The sequence below is a fragment of the Ciconia boyciana genome, chromosome 1, assembly GCF_034638445.1.
Source record: "Ciconia boyciana chromosome 1, ASM3463844v1, whole genome shotgun sequence".
Taxonomy (NCBI): Eukaryota; Metazoa; Chordata; class Aves; order Ciconiiformes; family Ciconiidae; genus Ciconia; species Ciconia boyciana.
Genome location: NC_132934.1, coordinates 82,357,699 through 82,373,966, shown reverse-complemented (window position 1 = coordinate 82,373,966; position 16,268 = coordinate 82,357,699). Strand labels below are relative to the sequence as shown.

Here is a 16,268-nt window from a genome sequence, read left to right as displayed (position 1 = left end):
GTCCTAGTGCTCATAGACCAACTTCTGTTTTCAAGCTGCTGGGCTTTCAAGCCCCGTTCATCACAGCACTATGGTGGGTGATTGGCTTTAATGCAACTTCATTCAATAGTGGGACTGCTTCACTGCTTACAGGCTTTCTGCAGAGCATTGTTGGATTATGGCTATGAATGACCACAACAAAGAGCTGCAATGTGTCCTACAGATAAAAGACATCAGTCCAACATGTGTAAACAAACATAGTGTCTCTTGCATTGAATTCCACTCTTATTCAACATATCATTTACAGCAACAGACCTCATCCCTGTGGAGCAATTTCTTTCCTACTTGGTCTGCTTCTGATTAGTGTAAGAGAATGACATATAGAAATGACACTGTAATAAAGGTGATGGATTGTTGATGAAGCAGCTGCAGATTAGGAGAAAAGAAAGCTTACTACTGAAGTTTGGCTTAGCAAAAAAAAAAACAAAACCAAGCCAACCCACAAACAACAATATAAGGTTCTAACTGTGCCTGTAAAAGCCACTTGAAATTCTACTGGTGTTCCTACTGGTATGCCACTCATAGCATGTAGGATAGTAATTTCCCAGTGGAAGCAAAGTATTCAAATGCATGTTAGGGGACTAAATGCCTTTTAGATCTGTCCTTTAGATCAAGCTCTTACCCTGAAATGCCTTCATCTCCTCTGAAATTCATACTTCACAGGGAATAGGAAAAAAAGATGAAACAGTTTTGAAATAACCAAACAACATTCTCTTTTGATAAAGCTTCTAGACTAGGGTGTTAGTAAGTCTGTGGCTTCCTTAAGCTCATACATGGATTTTACAGACCAGGTTGAGTCAGCCTAGCGTGGGATGACTGGATGACTTTATATCCTTAATCAGATTTTGAGTGAATAGTTATTTTCCTTCTGTTTGCACCTGAGGAAAAGCTTACAAGTGTTTGCACCACCTTCTAAGCAAACAACATGAATTGGACAACAGCAGCCTGGATACTTTACAGTACTTCTGATTCTACAGGGATCTTGCCCACTTTTGCTGTGTTTTAATCAGAGGTAGCCTTTCAGTTTAGAAGGTGCCATTTTGAAAATGGGGGAGCAGAGTAGGGAGAGGAGGAGACCGGGGGGGGGGGGTGCAGAAATTTTTACTTAATGAATCAAATAGCTCAGCTGTCCAAAAATTTCCCTAAAGACATTCACTTCTCATGTCTGTGTGAGCTCCTACAGAAAGGAATGGAATGTGCCATAGTTTTCCACAAAATGCTCCAAACAGAGGACTGATCCACTGCTCTATGCTGTGTTTCTCCTCTGGCTACAGTAGACTATAATACTTTAAGGCCATGGCCTATTTATTGAGTTTCTTGAATCTGATATATGCTCATAAATGGATTTGATATTATGTTGTTCTGCAGCAGAACCGGAGATGATGGTAGCTCAATCCAGTTCTGCTGCTCTTTTTAATCCTTTTCACTGTACTGAAGTAACACAAGATCAATCTCATTCTGCCATCTCTGGATGTATCGAAGAAGCAAGTGTGTCTGACCATGCAAAGCAAAGAACTACACAACACATTCAAAGGGAGGACACATGAAAGGGATAGGAAGTGTCAAGTTATTTTGAATAAAGCTATTTCAAGAAAGTGGTTTAGTGCTTGATAAAAAAGCTGGATTGATGGCCCAATGATGAGCATCTGATTGACCAGAGCAAGGTATCAGGCATTAATTTTTCAACTGCATCATGATTTACCTTCTCTGTGAGCAGCCAATTTACCTTCTCTGTGAGCAGCAAGTCTTCCTCCAATGGTAAGACTGTAGCTAAGATGTCATCTATTTATTCTTGCACTTTCTCTTCAGATCTCTTATTGACAGTGCAATCTGTTGTACTAATGATATTAATGCTAAGGAAGAAGCCTGTCTTTAAGGTGATTGTGCCAACATTTATTTCAGATAATTTACTGGACAACCATCATAGATTGCTGCTTTTGAGTCATTAGTTTATCTGAACTTAATTAAAACATGGTAATTTAAGTCCCTTCAGTTCAACTAGTTGACTCCTAGTCCCACAGCTGTAATAAATTTTGATATTCTAGTGGGGTTTTGTGCAGTTTACAAATTTTCTGTAATTTCTTATTATGCACCCTAAATAGTTGAGGCATTGCTTAAAGGTTGTTAGTGGTTTCTCTGTTATGTTTTTTAAATCAAAACCAGTGCCAGCCAATGTGTCATGTATCTCAGCACACGTAATCAGTCCCTAAAGCAAATTGATCTTCACACTCTAGCACACATGAACAGTGTTACAACAGCCCCTGAACAGCATGCCAGCTGGGAACAACTCACTATTTCTGGAGCAACACTTCAATGACAAACTAACATGTATGCCCCATTGAAATAAAAACATGTTTATAAAGACACAGATTTTTCTGTTTCAGGATTCCCAAGGGCTGTTATAGAACAGCTGATGGTGAAAAAAATAATTAACTATTGCATCAAGAATAAATCAAAAAACCTTTGAATGATTCTATACATCATTAATGAGTAAAAGTTTTGTAGCCAAAACATCACTAGCATTCATGGAAATTCACCTCGTGACGCTGGCTGATGAAATTTTGCCAGCATGATTACTGGTTTTGTTCAGACTCAGAAGTGGTCAAAAGTGAAAAGACCAGCCTACACTAACTTCTAATTTAAAAATAGTTTTTGCACTACCCAGACACTAAACATTCTTTAGTTGTTTCTTTTTTTCCCCTATTGGATGGCTGTAAAAGGTCCCCAGGGTGGGGAGCAGTTCTCTTCTGTATTTTGTTTTGGGAAAGTCTGAAGTAAAGGGAAAGTGTATCAAGTCGGCAGACAGAAGTGTGAAACTTTAAGTTAAAGGTCAAGAGCCTGTTTACTTCACTGGGCTCCAGGTTTTGTCCCATGACCTAGATGACACTCCTCTGAAGTCCTTCAAAGACTTTCTCGGTGATCACACATCGAGTTTTCAATGCAACTTCTTAGATCTACTTTTTTAGAAGACAAAATTACATTTTCTGGTTGTAGACAGATGCTCTCATAACTAACTGGAGCAGAACAAATGGGACAATGAAGCACGTTGAACCAAACCTGATATGCCCTCTCTTTCAGGAAGGTTTGGGTTATATCCTTCCACCACTGCCTTGCTCCTTAGCCCAGCCTATTTTTGCAAGTGGAGGGAAGAAGAAAGTTTGGAGATTTTTCTGGAGTTGCTACAGCAGAATTTTATCCTAACCTCACAAGGAAGTTTATTCCCATAAACCATCCCACTCAATTCCGCAGAACCAGAAAGGCTGAAAGCCTTCAATAAACTGTAAAGTCATTGAAACCAATGTTTCAGTGATTCTTTAAGCTCTACCTTTAAATCTTTGTCAGGTCATTCATTATCACTGCTTGCCCACTTATGAGAGCAGAATGAAACAGATCCCAATGGCTTGGTCAAAATTACGTAAGCCTTAGTGACACACACTGTCTCATTTTCTTTCAGGGAATATTCAATGTATCACTGGATAAGCCACAAGTATACCATGATTTTGGAAATCAAACAGGAGTGCTCCACATTTTCTCTGTACCATAACAACATGAAAATTTGACTCTGCACTTCCTGTCCAGATTTACTGCTGTTGAAAACAGGGGGTACTTATTAAAAAAAACCCACTACCTCTCTGTAAGGAAAGTCAAAGGCAGCCTTAAGGCCACCAGCCTGAAGTTTTCAAAGAGAAGGAACCTGACACTGAGGTACTCAACCTGGACCAATACCTAACTGCCATCTTATCTTTAAGGTGCCGAGTACATGACAGCTTTGAGGTTACCAGCAGCTGCTTAAGAACCAACCTGTTTGATAGTATTGAAGGTGCTTTAATATTTTAGGCATAATCCTATGCTTCACATTTTTTAAAACCTTGGCTGATGACTATTGGCAAAAATATTATGCTTTCAGGAAGGGAGGTGGAAAGGGTCATAATTTGGTCATCAACATTTGATGCATCCCAGAAGAGGACATAAAAAGGTCGCACACTAGGAGTGATGTGTTGTTGTTGGCTGTCCTTGTCCCCAGCTGTGATTGAAATGGATTCAGCATTTTAGGAGTGAGAATAAAAAAGTAAATTGTTAAGTCCCTAGCTGTTTTGTGCTTGGTTTTAAAAATTATGAACTACTGTGATTTTCAGTCTGCGATGAGACTGTTTTGTCTGTTTGATCACTGTGAATATTTGCCAGTGAGATTTCTTTCAGGGGGAAAAAGACCATGGCAAATATCTTACTTTACATATTTAGATTTAAAGGCAAAGTAAAATAAGACACCTCTCTGCTATTCCAGACTCCATGGTACTCTCCATCTAGAAGTAACTCATGGACAGCAGAGCAGCCAAGAATCCAAAGCAGCAAAACATAATCCATCCTTCCCACATCTTCTAAAGCCTTCCCCAAAGTTCTTCACCTTGCCTATGTCTACAGTGCTATTTAAGTACTATGTATAACAGAAAGCCTTGTTTTTCATTAGAGTCCAGTTTCCTTCTTTGATGTCTTTTTAGATTTAATGTACTATTAATATGCTATTGATGAAAGATGCCAAGTCAGGTGTGATGGACAGGCAGGCCAGTTCTCTAGGAAGACCAAGTCTAGTTTTTGCATTTCGAGATGACTGTCTGAAATGATAGCCTGAGTACATACCCCTTCTCTCATCCTTCTCCACATAAATTCTTTTACACTTTCTGTCCCCTCAGCAAATGTGCCTTGAAAAGGGGCAGACAACCTTGCCACAGCTGAGCCTAACCCTCAAATTACAACCTTGCAGCATGCATCCCAAAAGGTGGCTTTGTACCTGTAACCATCTATTCTTTGAAGAAAAGGTTTGATCATTCCTCTGATTTCTTCAATTGAAGCCATCCATGACAGTGGCTTGAAGGAAACTGCATTTGTTCAGATGGAACTAGTTTGAGGTCACCAATTAATTTCACACAGACCAGACAGACAATACTTCAGACAGACCAGTCATCCGATTGTCAGTAACATTTGAACAATCTAAGCAGGACCCCAGGTAAGGATTAAAGGTGAAAAGATCTACACCAATATGGAAATCTTGCTCCCCTGACTAGACCAGTTTTATGTATGCTACAGGATGGCTAGGATTGTGTGGACTGGTAAAGTCACAGGGGTGAGAGCTCAGCTGGGGCAAGGAATTGATTTATCTCAATTATTTGGAGCTACTGCAGAGTAGAAATGTGGTTCATAAATCCTCAGGAACTAGAAGAGCATAAGAAGAGGCAAGAGTGTTTTGGGGTGGCTACAGGTCTAAAAGATGATAGTTATATTTTTTTCAGAAGGGTATGAGTTCACTTACTCCTTGAAATATTCAATTGACTGTTGGCTCCGCAGATTCATTTATCTTTGGCTGGGGAACTGGAAGGAATACGCAAAATAGTTAAAAAACCCCTATTCTGGATTGCATTGACTTTCACATGTTTCCTTTCCTTCTGAGGCATCCTATGGTGCTCTATGATATACACTTTCAGGTGAAATCACTTGGTCCAGTTTCTGTGATGGACTGGAGCAGCAAGCTGTTTCTGTATAGGTCAAATTTTACTATCAATCAGACATGATGGCACAAATGCAGACAAATCTATGCAATTCTTAAAAGTTTCCTTGTATTTAATTTATTGCAGCAGAGAAGTGAGCTCAGTGGGACTACACGCACTACAGAGAACTAGCTCAGAAAATTCAGAACAAACCAAGGTCTGTTGAAACTTTGAGTGAGCTCTAGGTAGACAAATTACAGTTACAATGGTAACTTCCTGGTCTCTTTGATTAAGAGATATTATGAATTGTGGTCAGTACTTGAAATATTACATTTTAATCAAAAGAATGAACCCCCAGGAAGCTTTATTCTCTTAATAACATCCCTGGGCATTAATGTTAGTGGTAAGTACCACCCACTCAAAACCCTCTCTACAGTATGCTGTGGTTTGCCTAGAAGGCCAAATGATGACATACATTTGGTTAGTTTGTCAGATCTGAAGAGATCCCACAGAGAAGTGGGATGCATAATAAACTACTTTGAAATCTTTGACTTGAATCACAGAAGAAAAACTTCAGTCGAGTATTATACATGAAGCGAAGAAATAGAAATGTCTTTCATTTCCCACCTGATCTCACCACCCACAATCCCCTCCTTCTAGCAGGGGAAGACAAACAGATTTATTTTTTTTTTGTGCCAGTAGTTCATCTTGTCTTGCTTGCATGGCAGCAGATGTGCTGGGTAGACAGCAGCTTTGAGGGACAGAAACTCAGACTGGCCATGAGAATGTATGTTGCCGATATGCAAAGACATTCTCACATCTTTAAAGCTTGGGGTTTCTTTTTAATCCAGTGATGTGCATTAGGTTATTTGGAGGTGTGAAAGGGGAGAAGTAGGGACACTTCATGTGGGGATAGGCAACACTGCTGGGTTGCATTTGGAGATTGTTAGTAATGCTGCTTTCAATGTAGGCATGCCCAAATGGCAACACCCTTTGGGGCCCCTTTCTTGCTTTGCAACCTTGTGTGCAAGTTGCAGAAAATTCACAGATGAGGCACCCAGCTACATCACAGAATGAGAGGTGCTACAGAGGTAATTGGGCATGTACAGGCCTATTTGCGTGAGAGTCTAAAAGCTTGTTTGAGTCTCACTCTCCATCACTGAAACTTGTCCAGTCTGAATTCTGCCAACAAAGAAGCTCTGCTCTGCTCCTCTCCTCTGCTGTGCTAATTCCTGCTGCTAACCTCCAGTGCTACCTGCTGTGTTTTCTATTTCACCATTGCAAGCAAGACACGCTCAAATCAGTATAAAACAGCAGAAATCAATGGCACCACTAGATATCTTGCCGCCTATCCGTCTGCCTCTGCAAGCATTCACTTCACTTCCTGGACAAAGCCAGGCAAAGGATGGTCCAACAGCCCAAAGAATGTCCTGGGAAAGGAGAGTTACAGCAAAAGACAGTGGGACGCAGACTGACAATGTGTCTGTGCATTGTCACACAGACGCTTCTGAGCAGAAAGCAGTGGTGAAGCCCAAACATGTCCACAAAGCAAGAGAACATTCTCTAGTGAAGACACAGCATGGCAAGGATAAAAGCATGAAACTCCAGCTCTTGTCAAGACAGCTATTAATTTCTGCAAGATTAGGATAACCCTTCTTTAAAACTGAAACCAAAAAGTTGTAGTTGATGTCATCTAAAATTACTGTCATTTTCAGTCTTTTCTGACTTTCCCATCTCTTTTCAGTAGCTTGCCTGTTTGAAGAAGACAAAGACCTTAAAAAATCAGCTGCAAGTAATTTCTCCATATTAAAAACAAACAGAAATTCTGAAATTAATCCCAAGGCAGCAGCAGGCTATGAACTAAGATCTAGTTCAAAGCCGGATCTCTATCTGCTAATACAGCCAGTTCAGCCAAAATAAATCTTTATTTTCACCAGATGCCGCATGTGGCTTAAGTATTCCCACACATCTGCATTAGAATAATTTTCAGAGAGAAGATAAGTCCTTCCCTGGACAACATAAAGGTACCTTTTGTGAGCTGGTCTTAAGATGATCCTTGATTTTCCACTCTTTTACACAACCCTCTGGCCTTTCAGGGATTAGCACATTCAATAAAGGTGGGGTCACCTACTAGACAGACTTGACCATTGTGCCCAAATGAGTGCTAATCACGATCCAGACAGGTTACACTGTGCCAGCTAACATCCACAAGTACAGCTGAGTGAAGCAATGTGACAGAACTAAGACTAATCATTTTGGTGTGTTGGTCACATTTTTTGAAGTGCTTCATGTGTTGACACTTTTAAATTGTTCTTATTTTTGTTACAGAAAGAAGAAGATTTTGACTTCAAAAGCACCTTTTAAGGATGCACACTGGGGATATGGTTGAAAGAGATGGTGGAAGAGATAGTTACCCAAGAAGTGTAGTGCCCTGTTGAATAAACGTGTTATTCGAAGTGAAGGAGAAATCATAGTCAAACCTTGTATCTCTCTTGAGACCCCATGTTCATAGAAGATTTACTTAAGGCCCAGTCCTTAAGTAAGGCCCAGTCCCCAGCATTCTGTTTTCTCATGATAATCTTAAATTGAATTGGGAGCAGTTCTCTTCAGGCCATCACAGCTTAATAAATAAAAACTAGAGAAAGCCTGGAGGTATCCTTAATTGGCTTAGAACCTTAAAAAATTAGTTCGCAAAATACATTTTCTTTAAATCACCAGTTTCATAAGTAAGAAATGTTGCTTGCAGGACAGCGAGAATGAGGTGAGAACCTGGGAAAAAGTGTATTACTTTTTACATTAGGAGAGGGAGAGCTGGAATAGCATTCAGATGTATTAAATAAGAGGATCCAAGACTTCCTGTTCATTTTGATCTGCCCCACTAGTCCAGGACCTTCCTTTCCAAGGTGGCAACAGGCTGTTGGCGTTTGCTGCTTCAGCCAGATTTAAGTATGTTAGCACTTGTCTGCCATAGGAGTATGAGAAAGGAGACAATGATCTCTAATTAGATGTGGAAGGCAAGAAACCATGAAGAAAGCTGAAGGTGAGATAAAAAGGACCTGACTGCTGTGAGGGGAGATGTTAGTATCAGAGAGACTGCACAGAAGGAAGACACAGTGTTTGAATGTCATGAGCTTTGCCACCAACTTTAATTCTGTGTATGGAGATGGGAAGACGGACTTTAGAGACAATCTAAAGAAAAAAAAGAAAACCAGCAATTTTGACTGACAGCTTTAGCAGTGAATGAAAATCCCCAACCCTTCTGTGAGATGTGGTGACTGGAAAAAGTAAATGTTAATGGAAAAGTTAGAAAGAAGGACTTTAGGGAAAAGAGGCAGTTGTCATCTATCCAAAATGTCTGTCGAGTACTCTGAAAATGCAAGTTTCAGAGTCCCCAAGCAAGACTTCCAAGCCTCTGGAATGGCCCAAGCCACATGAATGTTAGGGAAGTGTACAAAACCACTGCTTTTCTTTGGCCCATTCACCTAGAGCTGTTAGAGTTTCCTGCCTAGAGAAAAAGAATCTGCTACAGGGAATTCAGGAAAAATAGCTGCCTGGAACCACTATCACTTTTTTTCTAAAACTATAATGATGCCCAGTTCACCAAAAAATAACCGAAGTGTTTTAATCAACAGCATTGGATTTCACTGATACCAACACCAGCCAACACAAAAATACTGAACTTATTAAGAATGCTTCATAAATAAAAATAAGATACTTCCCCACAACAACAATGAAATGGAAATGAACATCTAATTCTACCTTTCACACTCATAAAATGTTGTTCTTCTATCAATCACTCCTCCTGCCTCTGTTTTGTACTTTGCCATGCCTAGATATGAGACCACGTCCTCACAAATGTGTCTCAGGAAAAAAATGGGAGTAAAAAGGAGTAAGGAAGAGGAAAGGGAAGATAAACTGCAAGGAAATGAAGTACCAAAACCTACATTTTTACTGAACATACTTATTTGTAAAAAGTTTTTCACACTAACATAGTATTCAAGGAGACAGGGCAGGAGTCTTGGTCATGAAACCTGTTTGTTAATCACCACAAGCAAAGCAGTGAATGGCTACTCTGGTTTGCTAAACCCGTTTTGTCCTGTACAGCTCTTACAACATTCATTCTTCCCCTTATCCAGATGGAGTTCAATTAAAATAAGGGATGAAGGTAACCATCTATGCTTTGAGATCGCTTTTTTGTTTAAGCTTCAGTTTGTGATTCTTATTCCCTCCTCCTCATTGGATGGACAGCTTGCCTGGATCCTCTATCCTCTATTCCCTGTCCTATCCCTTCCCCTCCCCCAAAGCTTTCACTTTATTTAATTGCTGTAACAACTTCCTTTTGCATCTCCTCTACCATTCTCCCCCACCTGCCTTCCTGAGGGTACATGTCTCCTCTGGCTTGTGCTTCAGACAGGCCAGAAACTACTTTGGAAATATCCTCCCAGCCCATAAGGAGTTAAATATAATGCTAAAGGGAACACTTCAATTTTAAATGTAAAATTCTGTGGCATTTTGTCTGCTTCGGCCAAAGTGCCTGAAAGAATAACTTTGTTCAGAGGATGAGAGATAGCATGCGATAGTTTTTGATTTCTTGCTGGGGAATCCATAAACTAGGGCTGAAATAGGAAGCAGCAAAAATGTGGCAGCAAAAATGTACCTCTGCGAAAATCTTGTGTTCACTGAAGAGGAAGTGAAGGGATTGCCAGGAGGTCCCAACCGCCTATTGATACGCCGTCAAACTTTTCACCCTCGCCATTCCACCACACCCTATTTTAAATTCCAGCTCAGATTATTTTTATTTTTTTAAAAATAACTCATGATTTTGTTGGGCCTACAGCTCATGGAGATTGTGTTGCCACTAAAAACACATAGCTAAACACACGCGGGTAGAATTCAAAGGAATGAAGCAGATATATTTATTTATAATTTATTAAAAAGCTCTGAATACAGATTAATGTTCCTTACTCAATACTTTTTTTATTGTTTCACCTGCTATACAGTGGGAATTGAAAAGGCTGACCGGTCATCTAATCTAGCTGTAGCTGCTTGAAGTGTCTGAGGATCCTCTGAGGAAATATAAACTAAGAAACCACCCACAGTAATACCTCCCAGCTGCCCTCTGAAGGGCACGGCTCCCCGTGAGAGAGCTCCAGGCTCTCCCAAGTCACAAGTAAGCAGCTTTTCGTGCACTCAATGTCATTCACCCCTTCTGCTAGCATTTGCCTGGTTTGGTCAGAGGAGGAGGGACAGACGTGTCCTGCCATTCATGCAATGAGCCCGAAGTCTTACTCCGCACTCCCCATAACTGCCCTTCAAAGTACTCACTACATTTTTATATACAGGTTTATTTTTGGATGCTCTGATGAATCTTCTTGCCATTCTCTGTGCTGTGAACCTGTCCCCAGAACTGACTATCTAGAGGCCCAGAAGCAGCAAGCTCAAATATGGCATTTTCACTCGTCCTAGCAGGCACATGCAGCACACAGTGCAATATTTACTGAATCCCAAGCGGTGAGCTTTGTTCGGAGTTCTTTGTTAATTATCCTGTGTTATGTTCTTGCATCTTTCCTCCAGGCTCTCTTTCTTTTTTTTTAGGTCTGTCCCATGTAGTTACATGATGATGACTCCTCTACAGCTTCTTTCTTTTTCTACGACTGTAGTGAACCTTATTTTTTTCTTTTCTGGGCCTTCTCTTGATTATGAAAGCCTGTGTTGCAGTATTCCTAAAGCCAAAGTACCCAGAATGAGATATACTGTGTTTGGTAGGGGAATCTTACTTTTAGTATAATATTAAAAGGCGCTGCATGCAGCAATTGTTTTGCTTCTGTGAACTCAGATTGTGTAGAAAAAAGTCAGATTAATATTTCACTCCATGGTGACCTCTGTATTTCCCCCACCAAAACCATCCTGCAGACTCATTGCCCGTTGTGCACACACGAAGACTGTATACTATTTTTGTCTCCTGGTTTCAAGTGCCAGCTGTCACCTAGTATCTGACCTTGAGTTTGGCTGAACATTCTTGGCTTTGTCTGGAGAAGAATCATTCATGTCATGATCAGGCTTCCAATGGTGAAGAGTATTTCTTAATGAGAGTAAGGAAATGTCAGCAATTAAAATCATTAGACCTCATTCCACTAAAGAAAAAGAATGGCTGGTAGAATTACAAGCAGTCCTCTTTTCCTTTTGCACTGGGGCTATAGACTCTCATATTATTACATTAGGCAAATTAGTTACACAGAAGAAGATTTAAAACTATAGCACAGAAACAAATGAAATGTCACTTTTGGGTTCAACATGTTCTGTAACAACAAATTAATCTATGGAGTGTCGTGCCCAACTGGGAATTTTTTTTTTTTTTAATACAACAGAAAAAAGTCTCTTGTGAACTTTTGAACCTTTAAACTTTTTTTCAACAAAATATCTAAGTTAACAGGGGAAAAATAAAGTTTCTAAATAAAGTCTTCCCCTAGGACGGCATTTTTGTCTTGCCAAATTAAACTAACCAAAACTTTTGTTTCTCTAGCAATTTAGCTTCCCAAGAAAAATACACCTGCAGCTATCAGGAGCTTTGCTTGAGCATGCAGGCCTTCTATTTCATGAACAACATTAGAGGGCACTTCTGCATTGTGGTAGGCTTAAGTCAAAGAAAGGGACAAGCGTGACCTTACCAGCTGAATTGCGCTTGAATTCAGAGGCAACTTGAGATCTGCTCCAGACTTAACCGGATTAATAACTTATTCTGCAGGCAGCCTCTTTGATCTCATCGAAGCTGATCCTCCAGTAAGGCATGACCTGCTGTGAGGGAAGGTGGAACCTGGTGCTTTATGAGTAGGTCAGTGGTCGGGCAGGTGAGGCTGAGACGTGAGCTCCCGTCCTGCCCCACATTCCTGTGTCCCTGCACTGAAGTGGCTCTGCCCTTGCGAGCTCCCACCCAGGTCTGGGGGTGCTGGATCAAAGGAGGGTGTGAGATATGCAATGCGGGGTGCAACAGGCAGATGTTACAGTTTTGACAGCTTCACTGATTTTGTTTTGAGTCTTTCTACATTCGATGCTTTTACAGCTTCAGTTGACAAAGGCACATGATTAAGTTATAATCTCTGCTTTCACTGAAAAAAAAACCACCAAAAAAACCTTTCCAACCTGTGTGATTATGGAGGAAAGCTTGAAAAGGAGATCTAAAAACTTAAAAATCAGAAGGTCTTTGGGAAGGAAAGGAAAAACTCAAGGTTTATTTATTTATTTATTTTAGAAATGCCATGATTTTTTAACTAATTTCCTTATTTTGAGGGTGCTGACTCACATTTTACGAAAGTTTCAGGTTAGCAGTGCTGACATAAGCAAACAAAAATCATCAGTGTAATTAAATAGCTCTAGTTTATCTGAAAGCCTCTAAGCAGCCTTTTCAATACGTGCTTTTCTTCAATGACATGATCTCTTCAAAAGAGTTGCACAAAATTATCCGCACATGCACAGAGGGCTGACTGGGCTTATTTTCCTGTTGACCGTTTTTCAAGGCCTGACCTATGGAACAGAGCTCCTGAACCCAGACTACTGGTGAAATGCAGTTATGATTTATCCTAAGCCTCTATCCCCATTAGAAGGCAGGATTTCAAAATATGCCTCAAGAGCAATCTTCAGTGTTTATTATTGTACAGACTAACTAGGCAAAGCCTGCTTGGTTTAGGCATCAAATTCCCCTGTTTGCTTTGAATCTCCCATTTCTCACTCATAATGCCAGGGAAAGGTTGTAGGAACTGTTTGAGTGTTTTCTCCCAATCTCACCTCAGGGGCAAGGAAGTGAAAAAACACAGCATCGGCAGGGCATTATGAAAACATCAGTCATTCCTTTCTGGAGTGAGTGACCATGACCTCTCCACGAACAACTCAAAATTTAGACCTAAAATTCAGTTTGCACAGTGCTATCCAAGAATAAGCAGCTTCTCACTGGAAATTATTTGTTCATCATTCAAGCCAAACTTAACGCTTAGCCTTCTCTCCAACACTGCAGGTACACCTAGAAATCAGGAGCCCGCGAAGACTCCCAGGTAGGCTGTGTTTTCTTGTGTGCTGCCTCATTTGCTGTTGGGGGCTGCATCCCACCTTGCATCACTTGTGCCGCATCCGTTGCATAAACAGCGCAATTTGGTGTGGCAGCTATCTGAATCTGTGACTTTTCTTGGGCAGAGGTACAAGCTTCATTATGGCAAGAGTGATTCAGATTTAAGATTCTTCCTGTCCTGGTCTTGAAGCCATTGTTTCATATTTAGCGAAATTTGGAAGGCACAGTGAAAGGGAGGTATGAAACCTCTCATAGAAACAGGTCAGCTCTGAAGACCTTGCTGTCTAGCTGATGCCCGCAATCACCCATGGGACATGAGCAACAGTCCTGCAGAAGGAAGACACAAGCAGCAGTCCTACAGAAGAACAGGGGACTGTTTTGGCCAAGCTCAGAAGTGAACAACAGCCTTGTAGTTGTGTCATTAAGGTTGCTTGGTACAATGAACACGCGTCTGAGGGAGCATGAACACTTGTACATCTGTTCATCTCCTCCCCCCGTTCAGGAACATGTCTGCCCCTCGTCTTGGCAGCCGCTCTCTTCAAGTTTCAACCATCTGATTCATGCAGCAAAAAGTCTCCCCACAGAAAACATACTGGCTGAACCGCTTTGTTTTTCCTAGAGCAGTGCAAACAGTTATTGCAAGGGGAATTTTAGGAAGATTGTGCCTGGCAAGGAAAGCTCACTAAATAAATACGTGATGTTAATTATCCTTTGCCTATTTCAAGTGAGCATTTCAAAGTGCTTTGCAAACCATTAATTAAGCTGCAATTTAGTACCATGAGGTAGTTAAACATTATTAACACTGTTTTCTGCAGGTGGGAGACTGTGACACAGAGGGTGCAATGACCTGCATGAAGTCTGTCAGCAGCAGACCCGAGCCCCAAACCTACACATTTCAGCTCACCAGCTCCCTGCTTCATTAGACCTTTGTATTGTGAAAAGACATGGTTACCTCGCGGAGTATGATGAAAGCACGTGAAAATTTGACAGCAGACCCAGAAACCATGTAGTGTATCACCCACATGACAGAAGCATGGCCGGCAGGAGGAGTGATTCCCTGGACTGTGCTGCTAACATGGCCTTGTGTCGTGCGTCCCCCAGACCCTGGAGCAGCTCTTGGCTAATTGCAGCCTCTGAAGTTAATTACACCCCTGATTCTGGTTTGCCCAGATACTCTGTTGCTAACACCTCTGGTGCCAGATTTCACAAACAAGTCAGGCATTTAAGCCAGCTGTGTGCTTTTGACAAATTTTGGGGTCTAGTGTTTCTTTGAAAAGGCTCTACCTGTTTCAAGTGCCTCACACAGCCTTTCCCCTCCTGCTTCCAGTTAACTCCTCCTTCCAAATAAGTGGCCGTGGTGAAGTGTCTTAGCTGAAATGCTTGCTGAGTACCAGAAGCTGAAGCACCAAGGGCTGGCACTGAGAGATACTCCCAGGACCACCGGGTTGGCCAGCGAGTCCCAGCCAAAGGAGGTGAAGTCCGAAGCTGAAGACTGACTCTTTGGAAAGAGGCACCAAGCATCGCATCCCAAAAGCGGGACTTGGGTAGCAGGGCTGTTTCACTAGCTTCTCATAAGACCTATGTTTCATTATCTGTTTTTAAGTCCTGCTTTAGATACCACATCTCCCATCAGATGACCCACCAGTTCCTATATTCTCCCACCATCTTAGCCTATCATCTTCCTTTGTTTAATCACCTTAAGCCTATTCTCAATGGAAACTCTAAATTAATGAAAGAATAAAAGAACAAGAAAAGTCAGGAAAGAAGCATTCAGCTTTGAGTGTTTATCTTTGGGGTGGACATTTACAGCAAAGAAAGGGCAAAGTGCACAAGCTGGGGCGGTACTTCTGTATTCAGCTGTCCTTTTTTTCCCCTGCTGGTATGTGTTATACTGTGTTGGTACATATTAACTTTCATTCCTTTCAAGAGACATATAATCCCTGTGGCACCTTGGAGCCACTCATGATCTACTGGGCATGAGCTTTCTGGGAAGTCAGCTCCTTTTTGAGGTGAGTCCATGCAGCAGCGGTGCAGATGGCCCCTGAGCTGCCAGCCTTGCCAGCCAGCTCTGAAGCAGCCCCAGCTCATGACAGCACTTCCCGAGCAGCCTGGAGCTGTGCCCAGTACGTACACCCAGGGGATGGCGTTTTCCATGTACCTTATAGACTATGCTACCTCGGCTATAACCCTTCCTACCGCCACAGGGCCAGATTGTTGTCTGTGCACAGCAGCTGCCAGTCACCTAAATAATGACCAAGTGATGCTAAACACCTTTTGAAATCTGCCCCATACTGTATGCATGGGGGTGAAGATATGCATTTGCTTACATGTATTTCTACACATATGTGTACCTCTATTTACACATCTCTCATTCAAATACATACGTAGATAGGCAATATGGCAGGTGTACAGATGTGGCGAGCCACTAGATGGGGCCACAGGAGGAAGAAGATAGATGTAGGATTATAGGCAATCCATCAGGATCAAGCCGAGTTGCGTGTTTAGTATCCTGGCCCGTGTGGGATCTTTATTGAAAAAGATCAACCATAATAGCAGCGTGCAGCACCTGTAATCTCACCACGGGAAGGGAAGCAAGTATGCTTTTCAAGCCAAAATGCACAGTATTTTACCAGGAAAAAAAAACATTGTATCCCTTCAATTGTAAACTCTGGGTGAATGTGCTTATA

General features: G+C 41.4%; 1 long non-coding RNA gene across 2 annotated transcripts; it reads left to right on the top strand.

Moving 5' to 3' along the window:
- The first annotated feature begins 10,530 nt into the window (after positions 1 to 10,530).
- On the top strand, positions 10,531 to 15,277 carry LOC140646457 (uncharacterized). 2 transcript variants are annotated; one of them, XR_012040449.1, is made up of 3 exons: positions 10,531 to 10,692; positions 13,531 to 13,567; positions 14,397 to 15,277. It is a non-coding gene; the product is annotated as an uncharacterized lncRNA (long non-coding RNA). The 2 variants fall into 2 exon arrangements; XR_012040451.1 differs by lacking the exon at positions 14,397 to 15,277 and adding an exon at positions 10,865 to 11,033 and having other exon boundaries at positions 13,531 to 13,547.
- Positions 15,278 to 16,268: the final 991 nt, after the last annotated feature.